The following is a 25654-nucleotide window of genomic DNA, read 5'->3' on the forward strand; positions in this document are numbered from 1 at the left end:
GATCCTGTTTCCAGAGGAATCTAAAGCTATTTGTACTTAAGTTACCCATCCTTGGTGCATTTCCAAATAAGAAAAACATGCAATTCAAAGTGTCATACAGCTGCAAAAAAACCATGCAATTAAAGTATGAAAATAAAAGTCTAAACTGCAGGTTACTGAAGTCTTCAAGATAATGGCACCTGAGCCCATAAGTAGTGATTGTTCAAATATATGTGGTGCATTCTTGGTAATTACACACCTTAGAACACATTTTCATTTTCTTTCCATTGGTGCTTTCTAAAGAATATGCCAGTAAACCACTGCTGCCTAAAAAGTTTTCAGCTCAAAAACCCATGTATCCCATTACAGCTTCAAATTTCCCATCTCAGTGTGCCTGTGTACATCAGACCGAAGTATACCCGACAGTTCAGCTGAATTCCGAATAGAATTGAAAATAGATTTTACTCGCCAACTGTCGTGTGTGTGTGTGTAGGTATCTCAGCTTGGAAAAAAAAGTCTATTAAATATTTATGAAAATCATTTTTTGGTCTCCAAACAGCACAGATAAAATTAAAAAGCCATCGCAAGAAAGTGTTATCAAAGGTAACTTCATACTACTGTTCGGGCTTCCAGACTCTTCTCAAATGTGCACTGAACAGGTGGAGAATGTTAGAGGCCTTTCAGACTAGCGTTGAAGGCAAACTTTCCAGCAATCTATCATGATTTGGGATTCTCAATGACCTTTTAAGGCTTTGCAGAGGAACCTGCTAAATTATGTTTACCAAACTATGGCTTCTTTTTAAGAAAAAAAAAAAATACAGTTTTTTTTTAACTCAAAACATGCTTCAGCAGTTGAAAGGGTAATAACATTAGTTGTGGCGTAAAGAGTATGCTGTTTTGCATTGTTGTTCTTTTATTCTAATTTGTTTTACCTTGTTTAACAATGACCTCCCTTCATGTGAGAAGGATCAAATGATAGAACTGCCCGTGACATTTCTGGAGAACAATTGTAGATTTCTTTCCAATTAATGCTTTCACTTGTTAAATTCCACCGCCAAACCATGTGCAAAATTTCAAATCCTCTCCCCTGCTGCTTAGTGGATGAGAATGTTCCTTGCACCAGGTGAAATCTTCATTAGTTCTAAATTATGCAGGTTGGGGCCAGGGTGGGCTGTCAGGCTGGGGAGGGATTGTCTCCCAATTACCAGTGGCTGCAATTTGCCCCTGCTTACATTTTCAAACAGAGTTACCCTCGAGGTCCCCAACTTTGTTTCAGGAAGAAAATGTACTCAATTCTTTTTCATAGGAAAAATCAAGAAAACAATAACATAGTCTCTATTTAAACTTTAAAATGGCTCAGTTCTCTTCTCACGTAGAATAAAAAGTGATAGAGTATTGAAGTTTGACTCGGAGAAAAATGTCTACATCAAATAACCTATTGTTTTACTTTTGTGCAATACCACTTTAAATACGATATAAGATTTCCAGGGGCTGTTTTTACCCATGTGGCTCCAAGAATGTTTTGTGACTCTCCATCTATAAACTGCAGTCTATCTGACATACAAAAGTCCTTATTCCTGGTTGCAAAACAGGGAGACACCACGACATAGGCTTAATTTTGCTGTCATGAAAATGGACCATACCTGGATGGCTTGATCATACAGGACCAAGGATAGATATAGTTCTCCTGGATAAACAGATGCAATCTATGCATGTTTTTGCAAAATGTTTCCAAAGATCATAGCAGTCATTAATGAGAGTATTTTTTCTTAGAAAGTCACCTTTGAACATCCTTTCCTTGAAAATATTCCATTATACATTAAAGAAAAAAGTGTTTTATTGCCTTTGTTGAAGGCTTAGGAGGCGAAGATTTATGTTGAGCTGAAATATTTTATTTTTCATCTGTGTTCTTAAAGAAGGGAAAAGCTAACTGCAAGTCTAAAAATAAAGTATTTAATTCTACTCACTTCTAGTGTCCTGGGTAATAAATGCATCTGAGGGCTCAGGTTTCAGGCCAAGCCCAGAGAAAAAGTGTGTTGTTGCAGGGTGTAGGGGTAGGGTAATATTCACTTATTTCTGTACATAGTTGAATAGAAAAACAAACTTCGATTATTTACTTCAAGTTACACTAATACCCAGGGTGATTTTAATTAGGATAGATACATTTTGCAACTGCAAAATAAATCAGCTCCACTTAACATATCAAACAGGTGGTGAAGATTACATTTTCTCATCTCTTCCTTCTATGCTCTTGGGAGCTTGCGGGTGTTTGAGTGACAGAATGTCACCCAGCAGACTCTTTCTTCCTCACCCAATGTAAATCCTTTTTGTTAACCCTATAGTGGAAAACAGAGGGAAACAGCTTGTGTGGTCTGGACAGTCTTTCCACTCCTAGCACTCCCACAAGGCCAAGTGATTGACTCTTTGGTCTTTGAAATTCTCCATGTATATTAGAGTAAGCAATGCAGCCCAGTTCCCAGAATCTCACTGCGGTTACATGTGGAAGTTACAGAAATGAAAGTGGCATTCTAGTTAAGAAACCACAAAACTAGGCAGGGAGCCTTGAAAGCTAGCACTCCCTTTCCCCATAACCAGTAATTACCAAAAATTTGAAATTTATGACAAATGAACAATCATCTCTTTAAAAGACCCAGCAGCACTTGAGAAGTAAAGATAATCTGATCTCAAATTGAGGAAAGATCGTAGAAAACCAGAAGCAGTTTGGTGAGCATATTTGGATCCAGGCCAGCAGAGGTGACCTGAAAGGGACAAGTGGGAAAAAGAGGAGTTCCTGCTTCTTCCCTCAACCAGACAACTAATGGCACAGAGGAAAACAGTGTAGACAAGAAGGTGCAGAGAATATCCCTGAAGCCAGGAGCAGGAGCTGCTCCTTAAGCATCTCGATAGAAAATATCAAGGCAGTGATCTCAGTCAGAAAATGGCACCAGGGAACACCTGGAATGCTGAGTTCATGGGCATACCTGTCATCCTTGTGCCATTCCAGTGCATGGCCAAAGGCTGCCAAACCTTCATGCTCTAACCATTGGGTACTTCTCTAGCCTCATCTCTTTGCCCTCAGTGACTTCACTTTCCCTTGCAATTTCTAGAAAGGCCAAGCTCATGTCCATTTCATACCATAAGGACCTGCCATTTCTTCCACCGGAGTTCTCATGCTTAAGCTATGCATGTAAGTTAGCCCCTCAATTAATGTTTGCGCTCATACATCAACTCTTCAGACACATTTCCCCCAATTACTCTGTTTAAAAGCATCTGGGACTCCACCATTCTGACCTCCCTACCTGTCATGGGTTGCATAGTGGCCCTTCAAAAGATGCGTCCATATTCAGCATTCTAAATTAAGTATATTTGCAAAGATCCTTGTTTCAAATAAGGTAGACTCTTTCTTCCTCACCCAGGGTTCTTTGTGTTAACTCTGCAGTGGAAAACAGAAACAGCTCGTGTAGCCTTATTTGGAAATAGGGTACTCACAAAAATAATTAAGGATGTTGAAATGAGATCATCCTGAATCAACTAAGTGGGCTTTAAATTCAATGACAAATGTCCTTGTAAGAGACAGGAGAAGAAATCTGTGCAAAGACCAGGCAAAGATTAGAGTTACGTAGTCACAAGCCAAGGCCTGCCTGGAGCCACTAGATAGGGGAGGCTGCAAAAAAGGAATCTCCCCTCTAGACTTCAGCTGGACCATGGCTCTCCTGACATCTTTATTATTTTTTCTAACTTTTAATTGACATATTGTAATTATACATATTTATACAGTATAATGTTTTAATACATATGTATGTTGCATAATGATCTAATCAGGGTCATGTTTCCATAACCTCATGCATTTATCATTTCTTTCAGGTGAGATTGTTTAAAAGCTTCCCTTCTAGTTAATTTGTAATAGATAATATTTGACTGTTAACTATAGTTACCCACTGCGATTATGGTTGTAATAGAACACCAAAATTATTCTTCCTAGGTAATTGTAATTTTATACCCATTAACCATCCCCTTCCCATTATCTCCTCCTCCCTCCCAGTCAGTCTCTAGTAACCACTGCACTACTCTCCACTTCTATGATGTCAACTTTTTAAAAATTATTCCACAAATGAGATCATGTGCTATTTATCGTTATGTGTCTGACTTATTTCACTTAGCACATGTCCACTAGGTTCCCAGGCACATTCATGTTGTACAAACAATGGAATTTCGTTCTTTCTTATGGCTGAATAGTATTCCATTGTGTGTCTATACCACATTGTCTGTATCCATTCATCTATTGTTAGACACTTAGGTTGAATCCATATCTTGGCTATTGTGAACAGTGCTGCAATAAACACAGGAATGCCAGTATCTCTTTGAGATTCTGATTTCATTTCTTTTGGACATATACCCGGCAGTGGGATTGCTGGATCATATGGTAGTTCTATTTTGAATTTTTGACAAACCTCCATCTGGTTTCCAGAATGGCTATAGTCATTACCAGGAGTGTGTAAGTCTTCTCTTTTCTCCACATCCTTGCCAACACTTGTTTTCTTTTTGATAACAGTCATTCTGAGTGAGGTGTTATTTCATTGTGGTTTTGATTTGCATTTCCCTGATGAGTGATATTGAACATTTTTTCATACAGCTTTTGGCCATTCATATTTCTTAAGAAATGTTTATTAAGCTCTTTTGCCTACTTTTTAATTGGTTTATTTGTATTTTTGCTGTTAAGTTCCTTGTATATTTTGGATATTATCCCCTTGTCAAATATAAAGTTTGTAAATATTTTCTCTCATTCTGTAGGTTGTCTCTTGACTCTGTTAATAGTTTTCTCTACTGTGCTAAAGCTTTTTAGTTTGATATAATCTTATTTGCCTGTTTTTGCTTTCACTGCCTGTGCTTTTGAGGTGTTATTTTGAAAAAATTCTTGCCTAGTCCAATGTCAAGAAGTGTTTCCCTTACATTTCCTTCTAGTAGTTTCATGTTTTACATTTAAGTCTTAAATCTATTTTAATTTTTGTAAACAGCGAGTCAGGGATCTAGTCTTATTCTTCTGCATGTGGATATTCAATTTTCCAGCACATTTATTCAGGAGACTGTCTTTTCCCCAATGTGTGTTCTTAAAACCTTTGTGGAAAATCAATGGGTTGTGGGTGCATGAATTTTTGTTGACATCTTGATTTGAGACTCTAGGCCCCCAGAACTATGAGAAAGTAAATTTGTTGTTTTAAGCCACCAAGTTTGTGGCAATTTATTATAGCAGTCCTAGAAAACCAATGTACTTCCCCCTTCCTTTTCTTTCTAGCATTTACCACTATAGATCATATATTGTTTATTTGCTCATTTGTCTCCTCCTCTAGAATGTGAGAGCAGAGAGTTTATCTGTTTTGTTCACTGATATTTCCCAGTGCCTAGAAGAATGTGTAGCACACAGTAGTCACTTAAGAATATGTTGAACTGTGAATGAATGTGAGCTGCTCAGGTAACCTTATGGATGTTTTATTTAGGAGTGATCTTGTGGGTAGACTCTAGATTTTTTCACTTCACTGCATGCTCAGGTTGGTCTGAGAATATGCTGCTGCTAACACATTTATTTAGGCCTCCCTATTGCCATGTTATTACAGGAAATAATATGGGTCCTTCAGGAATAATCTCACTTTGAAATATTGCCTTTCAAGAAATACCACTGTGATTCAATATTCAAAACTTTTGAATATGGCATGAAAAATTATACAGGGAAAAAGTGAGTGGCCTCTAGAAAGAAGACACTCACCGCATTTGTAAAAGAAATGCACTGCTTAAAATTTTCTAATTTAATGTTATAATGCTGATTTGGGTATGGGCCTGATTCTTGGGCAGAACCAGCACACGAAACTGAAGGACACTCTCACGATGGCTAATGCTGCAAGAGAGACACTGTCAAGGTTAACAAGTTTCATTCACTAGAACTGCAAAGACAGGAAGAGCGATGGTAAGGCTGACTCTGTCAGATGATAAGGAGAGAGACAGTGCAGCGTGTACAGAGGCATTCACTCATGTCACCACGGGCTGCTGGTTGAGAGAGAACACAAAGACCTGCTTAGATATGGGAGTTGAAGGAGATGAGCAGGCAAGCAGGCTGGATTTTCCTTGGGCTATAGGTCCAACTCAGGCCCCACCCAACATTACAGCATGGAAGAAAGAATAAGGGAGAAAGCAGCTCGAACAATTTTAACTATACAGAAAACTGGACAAGAGAACAGGAATAAATAAAAGCATAATAGCCCAAGGTGGAACGCATATGAAGTGTACAAGAAATAGATCCCTTGACTTTCAGAAGACAAGAACGACCCACTAGGGGACATGGGATGGGATGTAGATAAGAAGGAAGACAATGCTTATGTTGACAGGCATTCGACAGCATGTTCTTGAGTAATTCTCATACTGACCTGTTTATTCCTATATTCGAAGTCAGGATATTGAGGTTCAGAGAAGTTAAGTGGTTTTCTCAAAACCACAAGGAAAGACCTCTGTGAATCCAGGCCATGAATTTCCATTGCATCAAACTGCCTACCTGCACAAAATTACTAATGTGAATTGTTTATTCTTTGTAGTATGACTTGGCTCAATATCCTAAAATAATTCTGATCTTATGACTAACATACAAAAAAAAATTGCAAGTATCTCTCCTTCATGCATATAATGACAAATACATAGAAATGAATGATTATTCACAGATGTAGATGCCTTGGAAAGAACCAGAAAGGGAGCTATGCTGTATTAGAGAAAACATCTGACCTTAGCCCTAACTCTGATCAAGTATGTGACTTTGAATAAGACACTTAGGTATACAAAGATGCTGTTTCTTCATCAAACATATTTAATAGGCCGGGCATAGTGGCTCACTCCTGTAATCCCAGCACTTTGGGAGGCTGAGGTGGGTGGATCATGAAGTCAGGAGATTGAGACCATCCTGGCTAACACAGCGAAACCCCATCTCTACTAAAGATTAAAAAAAAAAAAAATTAGCCAGGCGTGGTGGCACACACCTGTAGTCCCAGCTACTTGGGAGGCTGAGGCAGGAGAATCACTTGAACCTGGAAGGCAGAGGTTGCAGTGAACCAAGATCGTGCCACTGCACTCTAACCTGGGCAACAGAGCGAGACTCTATATAAAAAAAAAAAATATATATATATATATATATATAAAATAACATACATTAGTAAAGCAACTAGCACCTATGGGTGTTCAGAATTGCCTATAGGTATTAGTGGTATTATCATTGTCTAAGAAAAGAGATGGTCCTCCTGCTATTTTGTAGTAAATGTGTGTACTTCAGGCTCATCAGTCTGGATAATAGCGACTCTTGGAGAAAAAAGGGAAGCACTCAGGAATGGGACAGCCAGTTGGGTTGCCAGGCAGATGACTAAGGAGACTAGAAGCCAAGAACTGGTGAAGAGTTGAAGGTACAAATTTGTTATTTGTTCCTTAGGTCAACATAGCTAGGATGTGTTGTTTGAGAAAATTGGAAGAACACATGGGATTTGATTTGATAGCTGCTACATTCATATACAACCTTCACCTCTTAAAAAAAATTTGTGATGAACTGAGAAGTCCTTTTTAGATTAAAAAAATTTTAAAACATGGGCCTACATGCTCACTGAAAAGGCAGTATCTCCGAGTTTTTTAGGACTTGAAATATTTATAGTAAAACTCTTTAAATTTAATGATGTGAACAGAAATTAAACCATTAATCTGGCCTATAGCACATGAATTAAAAGCTTTATTGCTTATCTTTATGTAAACTTCTTGCTCATTTATAATTTCACCTATTGACACATCTTTTATAATACTCAAGTATCAAGGTCATTTTAAGTGACTAAATTCTCTAAGACCTCTGCAGATTTTTTTAGTTCAGCCCCACTATTTTCTCAGATAGTTAAAATTTATTCAATGGTTTCAAATGTTCTGTAAAAGTTGAATGTGTCCAGGTTGTTTTCTTATTTTAATCAAAGTAATATGCATACATGGTTAAAGAAAAACCAATAGAAGAGCCTGTAATGAACAGCAACACTTTCCTTTTCTTTAACTTTTATATTAAGTTCAGGAGTACATGTGTAGGTTTGTTATACAGGCAAATTTGAGCAATGCTTTCTTAACCCACTTCATTTTACCCTTTCTTGCTCTGCTTCACTTCTGAGACTCAAAATGACTCTTAATGGTTTTCATATTTTTTGTTGGCATTTTCATAAACATAAACAGTAGACCACTATTTCTACTTAGGCATTACCTACTGACACCAGAGCATAGAAGCTGTGAATTTAGCTCACTGATCACCTCTCACAATCATTTTTTTCTCTCTCCAGCTGTTTAAAGCTATGTTACAATATTATATCTCTGGAAACTCCATTTATAAAATGAAATAATACGCTTACACTCTATTTGCTGTTCCACCAATGGTGAGCACTATTGCTTGAGAGTTTAGCCTATAAGTAGGATATTATTGACAGCTTTTACCTCCATCTTCCCAACTCCCCACTCCCATCTTCAGTTAACCATAAACTTTTACATTATTACGATTAATAATATTTACATGTTTTGAAATCATAATTTGTGAGCTCTGTCTGTAGATTAAGCACTAAACTTAAAAATCGGTAATATATATTTACACTTTCTAGTAAATATTGGTTCCTGTGGAGCCATGCTAGACAGATATCAACATATACCCTTCCCAAGTCAAAGGTCATGACACATCAATAATTCAAAAGTGAGTGTTCCCAGCTTAGAAATCAGGGATTCATCAAGTATTAAATGCATCCCAGATTTTACTTTTCACCCTATTTGGACGATGGCATTGTCATGGTATTTTATGCTTCATTCATTCTTCCAGTATTGCTTTGTAATACTAATTTAAAGATTTGGGTTAAACTTGACCTCCAAGAAATATTTTTTGTTATTTTTCTCCTCACCATTTTTTCTATTCTTTCTTTCTGGAACTCCTATGTATTGGACATTGGCCTTTTTATGTTGTTCCTTCATACTTTTGATCTTTCCTTGATATTATGCATTGCTTTGTATTTTCTGGAGTTTTTACTCACTACAATCACTCATCTTTCATTTATTAACATTTATTTTTATTTCAGCGAGCACATTTTTAATTTTCAAGAGATGTTCTTTGTCCTTGATTGTTCATATTTCATAGCAGCCTGCATTTATTCTTTATATTTGACACTTCTTTGGTTTCTCTGAGGTTAATAATTAAAGGCTTTATAAAATAATGATAGCAATAACATTTTTCAAAATGTCGACTCATCTCCAAATTTTCTTGGCTTCCTCCCGAATTTTTTGTGCTTTTCATGTTCCTTTCTTTCACATGCTGACAGTCCTCAGCACGTTGGGAACCATCCGTTTCCATTTCCTGTATTATAAATCTTTGTGTGTTTTCTTACTGGGCTTCTCCTTGAATGAAAGCCAGTCTGGGGGCTCTGTTTGTGTGGGTGCGCTTGCAGGCTGAGTACACAAGCAGAGAGCACAGGCCTCTGTGGAGCCTTCCAGAGCTGGTTCAATGAAGCTTCCATTCTGAACTCTCCACCTTCCACCAGCAATCCTCATTCTCAGGAAACTTGTCCAACTAAAAGAGAGGGTTTGCATAAACACGCTCTAGGTTTTGTCCAAAGATCAATTCTGAATTGCCTACCTCTTTGTTCTGTGGTAAGGAAATTGGTGAAGTTTCTACCCAGGAAAACGTTCATTTGATGCCGTTTGAATTAACTCATTTTCCACCCATCTCACTCTCATCTTTGATAACTGTTGGATGCCATGTCTTTTTTTTTTTTATCATGAGATTTACAAGAAAATGATCTTTGACTTCCTCTACTATCCCACTCTGGACCATAGCTTCTTTAACTCTCTTTTTCCATCAGTATGTTCCCGTATGTTTTCAGAATTCAGAAAAATTTGAAATTCAGCATCTAGTAACTACTGCCCTGCCTCCCATGATCTCTGCTACTGTAAATCTGTCCTCATCACTAATTCTATATTATGTTTACAGTGTTTTGGAGAAGGGGGAAAAATGAATGGGAGAAGAGAAGGAAAGACAAAACCAACATTTAGTCCACCACCTTCCACTGGCAACCAGTATAGTCTTGTAAATAAAAGACATTCGTGTTTGGACAAAAATTAACATAATATCATGTTAGTGTTTTCAACATAGTCCACCTGTGGCTTGTATGATTTTAAAACCACCATGGACTTAAATGAAACCTAAACTCTAGAATTGCACTGTCCACACATACAGCTATTTAAATTTAAATAAAATCAAGTGAAATTAAATTTAAAACTCATTTCCTCAGTCACGGTAGTCAGGCTGCAAATGCTCGATACTACGCATGGCTAGTGCCTACTGGACTGGACAGTGAAGCTGGAGGGCGTTCTTAACGTGGCATAAAGTGCTGGTGGACAGTGCTTCTATAGAGCAAACTCAGAGCTCATAGGTAAAGAATGAATTCATTGAAAATCAGGTGCAACTGATGAGGAATGGGGAAGGGGCCTTCTCTTTCCTCTTTGTTATGTTGTGTTAAAATGCCCCTGCATGTGTTTCAGGAAGGAAATTTGTTTCCTACAGGTCCTTTACTTTCTGTCAGGAGCAGCTGCAGAGGTCCACCCTACAGTAGGAGCTGACTGAGGGCATGCCAGCGGCAGTCGTGGTGAACAGGAGAACTTTGAATGCTTGCATTGCTTTCTGAGAAGAAGGGGGCAGACGCTTCAGTGTTTATGCCATACAGTCAGGCTTACACATTTGGAGGTTCTTAAATTACCTCTGAGAACAGTACATGAGAACAGCCAAGGAAAGAAGACAGGAATTTGACAAGGACTTTACCCTGTGCTCATTTCCAGTTCACAGGTCATCCGTGAGCCGGTGACAGCTCATCTCACCTCCCTGGAATCTGTCCCTGAATAGCTCACTGTAAACTTTTAAACTGAACTCTGATAAGGAAAAACTACCTCTAACCTGCCCTAAATTGTGGAGTTTTATCTACTTTGTGGTCTTTTGTGATGAATTGGATTCAGTTTCAGAAGTGAGAAGTAATGTAGAAACCAAAATTTTGCATTGATTCACCATGGCAGGGCATGAGGAGGGACACGTTTATGCAATGCAAAGGCAATTCAGCACCCTGGGAACTTATGCCACCTGGTTTTATGCCTAAGAAGTAGGTACAGAGTGGAAAAAAAAGAGGAACAAACTACAAGCCAAAATAAAACCCTTTGAGGCTAGTCAGTGATTCACTCTGGAATTACAAAAGCGCAGAAACTGCATAGGACTTCCACGCCTCATGAACGGCACTCCGTGTGGGAAAGAGCCAGTGGACTACTGCATTTGTGAAGAAATGATGTACGACATGCTTTCAGCACCCCTCCATAGGATCCAATCGATTATCTAAAAGTCAACATCCTCCGATGTTAGAAATCAAGTCTCATAAATATTATTTTCATCTTTAGGCTTAAAAACTATATCTGTATATACCCATGCTCTCTAAAATATTTTTCTCTCTTTAGTGTACCAGTATACATTTTTAATGGTAAAACCCACATATGGCATGTTTCTCTGCTTTTCCTTTTTTTCTCTAAACCTAATTAGGGCACACAGTTTTGATTTGTAGTTTTTTATGGAGAAAATAAATAACTCATATTTTTATACAAAAATGACCAAGAGTTCATAGATTTAACAATTTTTTTCAATACAGGCAAACTGAATGACATGAAAAAAAATCTGTATTCAAGTCTGATTTTCAGTTTGAATTTCTGCATGGATCACATTAATTGGGTGATGTTTTAATTTCCATTTTTTATGTGTTGGATATGAACACACACTAATTCATGTCATATACTCTATGCTGTATTGCCCCATATCTATCCATTAAACACATATTGAGAGCCTGATAAAGGAAGGACACTGCAGCAAACAGAGCAATGAATCAAACACAGATTCCTTCTCAAAAGTTGGATATTTTGCAGAGATGATAAGGCCCAATAAGTAGAATCAAGTGTAGTCCTGAATCCCTGTTTGGGCCAAATTTTCAATTTGCCCTAGAGCCTTAGGATTGGCAAAGGACAGCCCTGAGTTCTCTGCACCTGTGCTACCCCCTCCCTGCTCAGGACATTACCAAGTGGGGACAGTCGTGCCTCCATGTGATCACTAGGGAGAAGGATCTGGAAATCAAAGAAGGATGGGGGAGGGGGATCATTTCAGTACAGCCCTGTTCATTATGTCATTGGTATTTTCCCCTGTAAAGCCCCAAACACCTTAACCAATAACGGTAGCGAGATTTCAATTCCATGTATGTGGATTTCTACAGCCAAGTAGAAAGTGCTGCATTCTTCATGCTGCTTTGGGAAGATAGCAGTCAATAAAGAAGAGTCTGAGCCAAAGCAGTGCCATCTCTGGATGGGCAAGACTTCTGCAGCAATGATTTCCAGACGCCCCAGCAGGAGCACTGGAGAGGGAGCCAGTTGCATTACTGAGAGAGCTGGGGCCAGAGAGCTGGGACCTGAGAGCCGGTAACATGTGAACTAGGACACTGATTGAAGATGGCACCTAGCATGTGAGGAAAGGGTCTAGCTGAGCTGGGAATCATTCCATGTGACTTGTAGCAGCTGCTCCCAGTCAGAGACAATCACAGGACTGCAATCAGGAAGCCTAGTTTGTGTTCTGAGCCAGCACCTTCTCCCCGACTTCTCAATGACTACTCCAAATTTTAACTATTCTTAAGTCTTCATCCTAATCCACACCTCAGTCTTTATTGAAAACCTACCTTCTACCACATCAATAAATCTGAAATCATCAAGCAGGTACTCCTTCAAACTCTAACACCTGCCCCTTAAAAATAAGTCTATCTCCATAATCAGTCTTATCTTTTCAGTCTCATAGGAAGAGTTACCTCTTTTTGTTCAATGCCAACTTGTAAATGATACATCTTTCTTAGTCCTCCTTTAAAATGTCTACTCCCCTAACCTGGAAGTTTATGTTTTCACTTTCTCTCTCAAGACTTAATCCTCATCAACTATAACAGGGTCTAATCTCTGTCATTTTGAAAGTTACCCTTCTTTTTTTTTATATCCCTCTCAAGTGTTCTTAAGCAGGTTTTGCTGTGGACTCTCTGAGATCTGGTGAAGCCTATTGATCCTTTCTTGGAATAATGTGTGTAAATAAGATATTTAGGTTTACCAAAGAATCCAGTTATACTGGGTAATTTTCCAAATAATATTAACAATGATATGTGCTTATTCATTAATGCTCCAATGGGCAAATCTAGAGTCAGATCTAGTAGCTATCATAATTTTAGAATCATAAATGCAACAATACTATATAATACCAACAATAACCTTAAGGTAATATATGTGATTTCTGAGCAAGTTGGAGTTACTGCTAATACTATAGAGATTGTTATCTAAGTTTCATTATTAAAAGAAATCCAAAATTACAATTAGAGATTAGTGAAAATAACGATTTTCCCATTCAAGTTCCTGGAATTCCATCCTTGGATATCATGGAGGGAACATGAACTCTGCTCCTCTCCTCACCATCACCATTCTTTTATAATTCTCGAATTCGGTTTTCTGCCTTGCTGGGATCTTGCTTCTGCCCTACCTCTCTTTTGACCTTGTCTTGGGAAAGATCCCCAGTGGTGTCCCATGCGTTGTGTAACCGCACTCCAATCAGTTCACATCTGATTTGATCTTTGGAATACAGACTGTGAACATTCTCACACACGCTGAAAACTTCTCATTTCCCTTCCTTCCTCAATTGACTGATCGCTGAAACTTACTGTTTCCTAATCATTGTGTCTGCATACCTGGTCTCTGCTCACCTTAATTGTTCAGTTTACACATGGCTCTAAACTGTTTGCATCAAAGATAGCATGTCCTAATTACCCCATTCTTTGGGGATAAAAAGGCTTAGATGAAACTAAAAAGGGAAGGGAAATTAATGTTAACAGAGGACTTATCATGATAGCATCATGCAAAGTACTTAACCACATGATGTTTTATTCACATCTTCCAGTGATTCATGAAGGTTATTTTCCCACTTTGGAGAATATACTTGAGTGAACTGATATTCAGAATCATAAGTAACTTTCTCAAAGTCACTTCATGGGGCGGAGGGGTGGGGGGGTGGTAGAACCAGGGTTTAAATCATGGTTTACTGAAATTAGGTTTTCTATATGTAGTAATGTTCTCTCCATCTGAGGTTACACCTGCTTTGTTCAGGTGAAGCGTGACTTGGGAAGGGAACAGGGGAGAAGAGCAGGGGTGCAGGAAGCATAGTTCTGACAATGCTGCTCCTAGCTCACCCGTCACTGTTCTCCATCTCAGAGCCACCTTACTCCAATACCTAGAAAGTGATTGCCACAGCCTCATGTGGACAGCTCAAAACCATGGCAACAAGCAAGTCTCTCTGAGCACCTCACATAAGCCCAAAGGAAATGTTTTGACGAAGGTAATTTCATCAGTCCTGACAGGCAACCTGGAAAACTTAGTCCCATTTCCACTAAAACCACTTTCTTTGCAAAAGGATATTTCTGTCAGATGATGACCTAAATTTCCCCCCTTGGCTCACCGTGGAAGGTACAGGCTTGCCATGTCTATCCTCGCTCAGGACAAATAACAAGATGGCCTAACTGAGGGTACAGTTCTGACACCATCTGGGTGGCCTGGCAGTCCTCCTGCAGGTCAGCCTACTGGAAAGTGAGCTCTGCAAGCTCCAGTCACCGCAGTGGCCTTCGTGACCAATCTTCTGCTTGCTGGCTGTCGGTAACGTTGGGGAGCCTCATCTTTTGCAGAGAATGGAAGTTGGGGGAAATAAAAGGAGCTCAGGCTGTGCAGAGTTCATGCAGGACAGGCGAGTCCCAGAACTGAGGTTTAGCCCAGGAGGGTTCTTCGCTTTGCCCCGAAAAGAACTCAAGCACCAGCAGTGGTGTTAAACAGCAACTTTTATTAAACAGTAACTTCTACTGAAGCAGCAGTGTACAGCAGCAGCAGAGGTACTTATGCTCTTTGCAGCAGGGCTACCTCATAGGCAGTGAGCCCAGAGTGGCAGCTCAGAGGCAATGCTGAACTTTTATTTCCACCAACTTTTAATTATATGCAAATTAAGAAGCAGTTTATACAGAAATTTCCAGGATCACAGTGTTATCTCCCGGTTGGTTGGGTCACTGCCATGGAAAGAGGTGGTAGCTTCTGGGTGTTACCATGGCAATGGTAAACTGACATGGCATGCTGGTGGGTGTGTCTTATAGGAAGCTGCTTCCACTAGGGACCTGTTTTAGCTAGTCCTCCATTTGGTCCAGGGTCAGAACCTGGCCTCCTGAATCCAGTCCCGCTTCTTACATAAGAATCAGTCACATCGGGTTGGAAGCTGCCCTCTACTGTGTGGAGCTGGACTGTGCTACGTACTCTCTCTGCGCTTTAGATCCCCAACTATAGAGAACAGCTAATAAAGCCTGTTTTCATAAAGTCATTTTGGGGATAGAGTAAAGCAACAAACCTGAAGTGCCTATAGCTGTTGGCAGGCAGAAGACACTGGGTGAAGCTCAGATTATTTCCCCTCTAGTCCCTTGACATTTTTATCATATAATTAAGAGTCAGTGAAAATTGACATAGACAGATAAATAGATGATAGATACACATACATATGTATATATAGCTGTCAGTATGTAAATCTCGCATAAAACTCTAATTTCAATATAGAAAATAACTTTCATTGATTCTTGGCCAAAAATAAAAATATTTTTTATTAATGCATGACATTCTTTTTAATATACTGACTTCAGTAAAGCTTTTATCTCTTTTGGTATAATCTGAAAGTTTCCCACATCCCAGCGCCATGCAAAGTGAGGCACTTAGTAAATGCTTTTGATGATGATAATAGGTTTGCCATTTTAAAGGATGGATAATTTGAGTCAAAGAAAGGTTAAATAGCTTGCTTAAAATGATTCCATGCTTCCTTTCAGCCTGGAAGCCAGGACTCTAAGTGCACTCCTCTTTCCCTGAGTCCTACTCTGATACTTCATAGATAATTGATAAACAAAGTCATTTCTTTTTTTCAACAAAAGCTGTGTCTTCTTGGCTAAATTAAAGTTTTGGTAATCCAATTTATTCTCTTAACCCAACAGAGCAAGCAATTGATTTCATTTTCATTTTCAATCATGAAAACCTTATCACATTTCATTCTTGCTCTCTGAATTATTAGGTTTCGGTTCTTGTTTCCACATGCTTTATATGCACAAGTCAAGTGTAACCTGAAAGATATTAAAGTGGATTTGCAGTGAAATGGCACATACCTAGGAAATTTGTCTTATTGCCTCTTAACTCCTCTTTTGTTTAATGTGCTTATTGGTATTTTTCCTAGGACTGTGCTGGTGCTGCGTGATGGCACATTTCTGTTGACAGCCCTGAACTTTCAGACAGATACTCTGTGAATCAGGTGAGAGGGAGTCTTTAATTAACGCCCTAAGACTGCGAATGGAAACAAAGAACAGGAAGGTTGTAAGATGGATCTGGCTGTCAAAACAAAATGAAATAAAAATCCCAACGTGCTCTGCCCCAGCAAGCAAGCAAGCATCACTCTTGTCCTGCACTGGGCTCTCGCCCGCTCTCACACAGAAATAAGGGCCTAGACCTGCACCTGGAGACCACAGAGGAAAATTTAATATGGAAGAAAGCAATGAAACAACTTTCCACAGAAATTCTCTACCCAGAGCACCCTAGTGCCTCATTCCTGCCTCTATCATTAGAGCTGCTTTCAAATCCCCAATGATCTTAAAGTCCCTTGGAAGGGCTTGAAAGCTTCTCAGGTAATTATGGCCTTGTGAGAAACAATCAAGCTGGAAAAAAGGTATTTCTAAAAGAATCCCTAAAGTAAGCCCCCGCCATTGTATCTGTTCTTTAGAGCCATAAGAGAAATTCATGTTACACTTTAGGGAAACCTCTTTGGTAAAATAGCTTGAATGTCACAGCCCAAGGCTAGAATTCTTTCTTTAGGAAATAATATATTTCAGAATCAGAATATGACTTTGAACACAGCCTGGTAAATCCAGTTTTGTACAAGAGAGAAATGTTAGCACCTGAGTTCAAGGACAGCTGAGGCTTTAGTGCTCTTTTGTACAGCCCTCCTTGCCAGATTGCTTGCTGCCCTTCTTTCTGATACACTGTGTTCTATTCCTCTCCTGAAAACTCATCTAAAACTTGATTGTTTAAAGCAAATATGTATTGAACACTTACTATCTGCAAGGTATTGTCCTAGTTGCTGGAGATACAGACATAACTTTAAAAAGCAAAATCCCTGTATTCATAACAGAAAATTTGCTATTTTAATTTCCCAAAACCCAATTTCTCCATTAAAGGTGCACATTTACACAAAAAGAATATGCACTCGGCTTGGTCTTACTTCTCTGTTCCTTCCAGGTATGCTGTCCCATGTACCCCTGACTGTCCATTCCCCACGGTGCAGAGACTGCAGCCTCTTTTGATTTCTCTCAGTGTCAAATACAAAGCCCTGCTAACCACAGCTACTCAAAATCCAGGCATTCAGGTATTATCTAATCTCCCTAAATGACATTTTTGTGACACACAGAGTGAGTGCTGTTGGCTTGCTATTTCATATGCTTGAAACTTCAGTCGGCGTTCTTCAATTGATTGGCCGAGAAAACAAAGTGGTCAAGCTGAGACAAGATCGTGAATCTTTGGTTTTCCATCCAAATTACAGAGCTAAAGAGAAAAGGAAATGGAGATTTTCCTTCCAAGCTTGCAAAAACTGCTGTAACTAAGTATGATTTTATAAGATCCCAAGACAATTGAAATATTGTCATTTGTAATAATAACACCTATATGATTAGCACTTTGCATTTTTCAATTATTCATTCATTCAACAACAAATACCTCCACCTGCCAGACTCCCAAGAAATGAGGCTGCAGTGGTAAGCAAGACAGATAACAATGCCTGCCTTCAGGGACCTGGTCTGTTTTCCTATCTGATTGTCTAAGATCTTCTCAGGAAGTTTGGTAACCTCTGTGATCCCTAGGCAGTGTAGCTTCAACCCAAGACTCTAAAGTGTATTAACTGCAAAACACAAGGTAACATAATAAACTCTTCAAGCTTCTTTATATGCATAATAGTGTTGGAAATATTATTCATCTGACGGGATGTAGCAGTCAGGGTTCGGCATAAAGAGGTTTATTACAGGAACTGGTTCACACCATTGTGGCAGCGAAGGAAGTCCAAAGTCCCTGAGTGGCAGTCAGGAAGGTGATGAGCAGCTGAACCCCAAGGGCAAGAGCTGAAGCTTGCCATCCACCCACAGGTTCAGTTAAGAAGGAAGATATGGGGGAAGGAGCGCAATCACAGGTCTAGCCATTGTTGGGCATCTTTGAGCTCAAGGAAGAAGGCCTACACTCTCTTTTATTAAAGTCCTTTCAACTGTTTTCAGGCCTACCTAGTATAATCTCCCTTTTGATTAGCATAAATTCAGTTGATTAGGGACTTTAATTATAACAGCAAAATCCCTTCACAGTAGCAACTAGACTAGTCTTTGAATAACAGCGAGAAGATATGTGTACTACAAAATAGCTGTGCTTCTCTCAGCCTTCCAGCTCCAAGTGGAAAGAGGATGTTACTCAGGGCCCACCCTAACCAGAACACGTGAGAAAAGGAATTTTGGGTGACACAGGATCAATAAAACCCTAGGCAAGACAACCCATCAAAAACCCCTCATTTGGGGTTATTGTGAGGATTAAGGAGACCCTGTATGTAAAGCATCTGGAGTACACGTAATAACGAATTACCACTTACCAGATGACAAATTTGAGCTCAGGGAAAAAATATATATATATAGTGCTTCTGTAACCGCTGGTGAGTAGAGTGGAAAGAAATCTGGTTTTCCTCAGTCAGAAACCTTATTTCTTGCCATAGTTTCTGTGCAACTTGTGTTCCTTTTCTAGGCTGAGTGAGAGCACAGGTGTGCATGTTAAAAGGAAAAAAAAAAAAAGTGCAACAGCTGTAAGTATAGGCAGGTTTGCAGTGAGATGGTCAAACACATCTAATGTTCCCAGGCAAGTAAGTTAAGCCTGAGAGATCCCTGGCCTAACAAGTAGCAGGGGATTATTACACAGGTGAAGCTTCAGGTCGTCTTACCCTGCAGGCTGTGTGCACCACACTAACAGTCCATCTCTGTGTGAGCGTCTAGAAATCTGACTCTTATAAATCTGTTTGCATTGTTCCTTCTCCTGATCTGCTTTATAAACAGGATTTCACGCTAGAAATATTTTATTACTTCCTTTCAGGTGACTATTGTTATTCTACGTAGACATTCAAAATTCATAAAATACTTGCAATGATTCAAGGGAAATTTTGCTTGGGTAGGTTAGGGTAATATTTGTGTGGTTAAAAATGAAAAACAAATACTATTTCTCCACCAATTTTTATAGTAAAGTAAAAAAAATAGACATAAAAGCACTTACAACTTAAATTATCAAAACAAATTAATTCCCTTGCTCTAACTTTGGCAGTGAAACAGAAGTAGGAATTCACCTTGACTAGGCTCAGCCTCCTCCCTAGACATTATCCCAGGATGTGGATCTGCTAGAACACCGCTGACACTGGCCAGGCATCTGCTTTGAACTGATCTCATCCTGTCTTCTCCTGGCTCCATAAGCCTTGAGCAACTAAACTTTAAAATATTCACATTCTACAATGTCAATCAAAATGGTGTCCCAAAGGTATAAACCATCCAGTTTTGCATTTATAAACTTTGGGTCTTCGAAATGTATCTGAATCCAATCATCTGCAAGTCACCAGACAAATATTTATTAGGCTCTTCTTATGTGTCAAAAAGTCTTTTTGATGCTGAAAACAGCACAGACACAGGGTTCCTGCTCTCAGGAGGCTTATACTCCAGTGAAGCTCCATAGACATTAAACTAATAAACAAATGTTGAACAATTCAAACTGGGGTGAGTGCTACTAAGGAAAGGAATAGGCTGATACGATTAGATAAGTTAGATAACTTACAACTTAAAACACTGAGGAGACTCGTTGTTCAATCAAGCATGATTGTATATTCTTCCATAAAGTAGATAATTTGTTAGTAATATCCAGAATTCTACATATTTGATGCACTTTGCTCAGAAGCTAAGTCCCTATATAACCATACTTTTTAAATGATAAAAAATTATACATATTAACTGTGTACATGTTTTGAAGCATATGTGCATTATGAAATAGCTAAATCTAGTCAATTAAATACAATACCTCACAGTTATTGTTTCTTTGGCGAGAACACTTAACATTCACTCTCTCTGCCTTTTTAAAATTAACTATACATATTTTTCCTTTAATTGTAGTAGGAACACATGAGATCTGTCCTCTTAACAAAATTTTAAGTGTACAGTACTGTATTGTTAACTATAGTCACTGTTGCTATGGAGTAGATGTCTAGGACTTATTCACGTTGAATAACTGAAAGTCTGTACACTTTGACTAATACCTATTTCCCCTCCTCCAGCCTCTGGCAACCACCATTCTATACTCTGCTTCTATGAGTTTCACTATTTTACAATCCTCATATAGGAGGCATCATGAAATATTTATCCTTCTGACTGGCTTATTTAACATAATGTTCTCAAGGTTCATCCATGTTGTTGTATCTAGCAGGATCTTTATTTTTTTAAAGGCTGAATAATAGTCCATTGTGTGTATATACTATATTTTCTTCATTCATTCATCTGTTGATGGGCATTTAGGTTGTTTTGTTTCCTTGGCTATTGTGAACAGTGCTGTAATAAACAAGGGAGTGCAGATATCTCCTTCAGACCCTGATTTCATTTCCTTTGGAAATATAACCAATAGTGGGATTGCTGGATCATACGGTGGTTCTATTTTTAATTTTTTTGAGAAACCTTCATACTCTTCCGTAACGGCCATACTAATTTACATTCCCACCAACAGTATGCAAAGGTTCCCTTTTCTCCACATCCTCATCAACACTTACTATCTTTTGTTTTTTGTTTGTTTTCTGAGACATAGTCTCTAGGTTGTCCAGACTGGAGTGCATGGGTACAATAATGGCTCAGTATAGCCTCAAACTCCTGGGCTCGAGCAATCCTCACTCCTCAGCCTCTTAAGTAGCAGGGACTAGAGATGCATGTCACCACTCCCAGCCATTTTTTTAATTTTTTGTAGAGACAGGGTCTCACTTTTTTACTCAGGTTGGTCCTGAACTCCTGATTTCAAGTGATCCTCCTTCCTCAGCCTCCCAAAGTGCTGGGATTACAGGCATGAGCCACCATGCCCAGCCATATCTTTTGTATTTTTTCATAACAGCCATTCCAACAGCTATGAGATAATATCTCATTGTAGTTTTGGTTTATGGCTCCCTGATGATTAGTTTGGTTTATACCTCCTGATAATTATAGACATATAAAATGGTCAATGGGTACATCAAAAGATGTTAAGATCAAAAGATGTTCTTTTTAGAAATGTCTATTCAGGTCCTTTGCCCATTTTTAAATTATTTGTCTTATTATTGAAATTTTTACATACTTTGGATATTAAGTTCTTATCAAATACATGGTTTGCAAGTATTTTCTTCCATATGTTACCTTTTTACTATGTTAATTTCCTTTGCTGTGCAGAAAATTTTAGTTTGATGTAGTTTCAGTTATCTATTTTTTATTTTGTTGCCTAAACTTTTCATGTCCTATCTAAAAAAGAATCGCCAAAACCAATGTTTTCTTAGTTTGTGCCACAATAACAAGATACCTGAGACTTGGTAATTATAAGCAACAGGCATTTATTGATCCCAGTTCTGGAGGCAGGGAAGTCAAAGATTAAGGCACCAATACATTTGTTGTCTAGAGAGGACTACTTTCTGCTTCTAAGGCAGTGCCTTGTTGTTGCTGCATCTTCTGGAGGGGAAGAATGCGGTGTCCCCATGTGGTAGATGGGACAGAAGGCCAAAAAGGGTGAACATTGTATGAAGCCTCTTATAAGGGCCGTAATCCATTCACAATGGAGGAGCCCTCATGACCTGATCACCTCCTAAAAGGCCTACCTTTTAATACTATTATATTGGAGATAGAATTTTAACATAAATTTTGAAGAAAAAAAACATTCAAACCAGAGTAGCTGTCCTAAAGCTTTTCCCCTTATGTTTTCTTCTAGGAATTTTACAGTTTCTGGTCTCACATTTAGGTGTTTAATCCATTTTGAATTAATTTTCCTGTATAAGGATCCAATTGTATTATTTTACATATCAATATTTGGTTATCCCAATGCCATTTGTTGAAGACAATATCCTTTCTCCATTATGTATTCTTGACACCTTTGTCTAAAGTCTGTTGACTGTATATGCATGGGTTTATTTTTGTATTCTCTATTACATTTTCGATTATAGTCAATTATTCTCTGTTATGGTCTATATATCTGTTTTTGTGCCAGTATTATATCATTTTAGTTATTATAGCTTTGTAATGTATTTTTGAATCAGGCAGTGAAATGCCTTCACTTCTGTTCTTCTTTGTCAAAATAGTTTTTGCTACTCACTGTTCTTATACTTCTATATCGATTTTAAGATTATTTTTCCATTTTTGTAAAAAAAAAATGCCATTGGTATATTAGTAAAATTTGCATTGAATCTATAATAATCACTTTTAGTAATAGAGATATTTTATAGTATTAAACCTTCCAATCCATGAGCATGGGATACCTTTCCATTTTTTTTGTGTCTTTAATTTTATTCAGCAATGTTTTGTAGTTTTCAGTGTACAGGTCTTTCACTTTCTTAGTTCAAGTTATTTCTAAGCATTTTCTTCACTTTGACACCATTGTTAATGAACTGTTTTCTTAATTTTATTTTCAGTTTATTTGCTCCTGTATATAAATGCAACTGATTTTTGTTTGTTATCTTTGTAGCTTATAATTTTTCTGAATTGGTTTTTTAGTTCCAATAGCTTTTGTTTTTGGAGTTATGTATGGAAAATTTAGGGTTCTCTACACAAATAATCATGTTATCTGCAACAGAGATAATTTTGCTTCTTCCTTTCTGATGTGAATGCCTTTTTTTCTTGCCTACTTGCTCTGTGTAGAACTTCTAGTACTACGTTAAATAGAAGTGGAAATAATGGGCTTTTTTGCCTTGTTCCTGATTTCTGATTCTAGAGAAAAAGCTTCCAAATTTTTATCTTTGAGTATCTGTTAGATGTGAGGTTTTTATATTATTAGGTTGTGGTAATTTCCTTTCACTCATAGTTGGTTGAGAGTTTCTATCATGAAGCAAAGTTGAATTTTGTCAAATGCTTTTTCTAAATCTATTGATATAGATTTAGTTTCTGTCAGTGGCCAGTAGATATTAATAGTCTAACAATTTTATATAAAACAAGCTTGATTGTATATTTTAAACCTTGTATATTAGCCCATTTATCAAAAATATACATACAATGCAGCCTTCCTAGTCAATATTGTGATTTATAGCCTTCATTCTGTTAACATGAACATCATACATTTTTAAAAATATATATACCTTCCTCAGAGGGAACATAGTATAGAATAAATGTTAGGATTTAAAACAGTTATCTAGTACAACACTTCCCCTACCAGAATAAGTGTTTAAAAGAGAGGTGACTATCTTATAATCTTTGAAGGGAAACTAAATATCTAGAAATCAAAAAATTAGAATAAACACCAAGGTTTAGTCAAAAGTGGAGATGCATTTGTTGAAAAAATAGAAAAGAGCATGCCTGTGGTTTCTAGTAAAATTCATCAAGACCCAGCAAAAATAATCCAGATTATGAAAATGAATTTTTTAAACAGGGATAAGGACACTTTCTAATGGGTTAGTTAGAAAAGAAGGGGCTTGCATTGTTTCAGTGGCTGACTGCAGACTGATAATTTTATAGCAGATTAAGGAGCTTGTATTAGTCCATTTCCACACCGTCAATAAAGACATACCTGAGATGGCACAATTTACAAAAGAAAGAGGTTTAATGGACTTACAGTTCCACATGGCTGGGGAGACCTCACAATTATGGTGGAAGGCAAGGAGGAGCAAGTCATATCTTACATGGATGGCAGCAGGCAAAGATAACTTGTGCAGAGAAACTGCCACTTATAAAACCATCAGATCTCATGAGACTTATTCAGTATCACAAGAACAGTACTGGAAAGATCCACCCCCATGATACAATATATTTATTATATTTAACATATATATGTATATCAACCCATTCATATTGCATAAGAAATTAAGAAACATAGTGTCCAAAGGATTTCCTCTAAACATAGAAATTCCTTTTCCTACATTAAGTTTCTGTTTGGAAATGAGTCAACCTTGCAGTAAATGTTTTTTATCCCTTATTTCATTTAATCTTCTCAACAAACCTCTGATAGAATTGTCCTTATTCTTGTTCTATATATTAGAAAGCTCGAGTAATTCATCCAAGTTCAAATAGCTAACATAAGGCAGAAGAGTCATCTTAACTATAGCCTTTTGACTCAAAAGGCTCAGTGGAATCCTGACTCCCCCACCTAGATTTTACAATATTTCATCTACCTCTCTAAAGCACTTACTTTCTATTTTGTATTAGAAACTCTTGTATACATATTGTAATGGTTCATCTTGTGTGTCACCTTTACTGGGTCATAGAATGCCCAGATATTTAGCTAAACATTATTTCTGGATGTGTCTGTGAGGTTTTAGCATTTGAATTAGTGAACTCAGTAAAACAGATGGCCCTCCTCATTACTGGATGATATAGGAGGGCATCAGCCAATCTCTTGAGGGCCTCAATAGAACAAAGGTAAAGGAAGGGAGAACTTGTCTTTTTTCTGCCTGTTTGAGCTGAGACATCAGTCTTATCCTGCCCTTAAACTTGGATTTACATCATCAGCAACCCTAGTTCTCAAGTCTTTAGACTCTGAATTATATCACCAGCTTTCCTAGGTCATCACCTTGCAGATAGGCAGATCATGGAACTCCTCAGCTTTCATTATCATGTGAGACAATTTGTTATAATAAATAGATCTATAAACATATCTCCCTTAATTATAAATATACATATATACACATTTATATATGTATGTACATATGTAATTACATACGAACATATACAATTGTATAAGTGTGTGTGCATATAAATATATATATCTCCTATTGTTTGTTTTTCTGGAAAACTCTGAGAAATAACATATTTCCCATGTTAGCTCCATGCAAGTAAAATACATGCCTGGTAGTTCTTTGCAGATAACAGCAGCTAAATAACTACCATAATATTCACCACTACCATAATCACAATTAACACTGTTTGGGATTTTCTAATGTACCTGAGACCATGCTAAATTTTTAGGTCATTTTAAAATTTAATCCTCAAATTAATTCCAAGTTCTGTAGATAGTACTAGTATTTCCATTTTTTAAAGATAAAACTGAGGCTTAGAGAGGCTTATAGTGGCTTTCCAAGATAGCAGGATGAATATGCATATAACTAAATTAGTATTAAGCAAGTCCAACAAGGTTATTTAAATATATTTACTAGGCACCTAAAATATGACAGGTACTCATTTAGCTAGTAAACAATATGGTAAAACTTACATTACACTGGTGGGGCAGACAGACAATACATGTAGCTCTGGTGATTTGAGCCATGACAGGAAAAAGCAGG

This window comes from Macaca nemestrina, chromosome 16, assembly GCF_043159975.1.
Source record: "Macaca nemestrina isolate mMacNem1 chromosome 16, mMacNem.hap1, whole genome shotgun sequence".
Taxonomy (NCBI): Eukaryota; Metazoa; Chordata; class Mammalia; order Primates; family Cercopithecidae; genus Macaca; species Macaca nemestrina.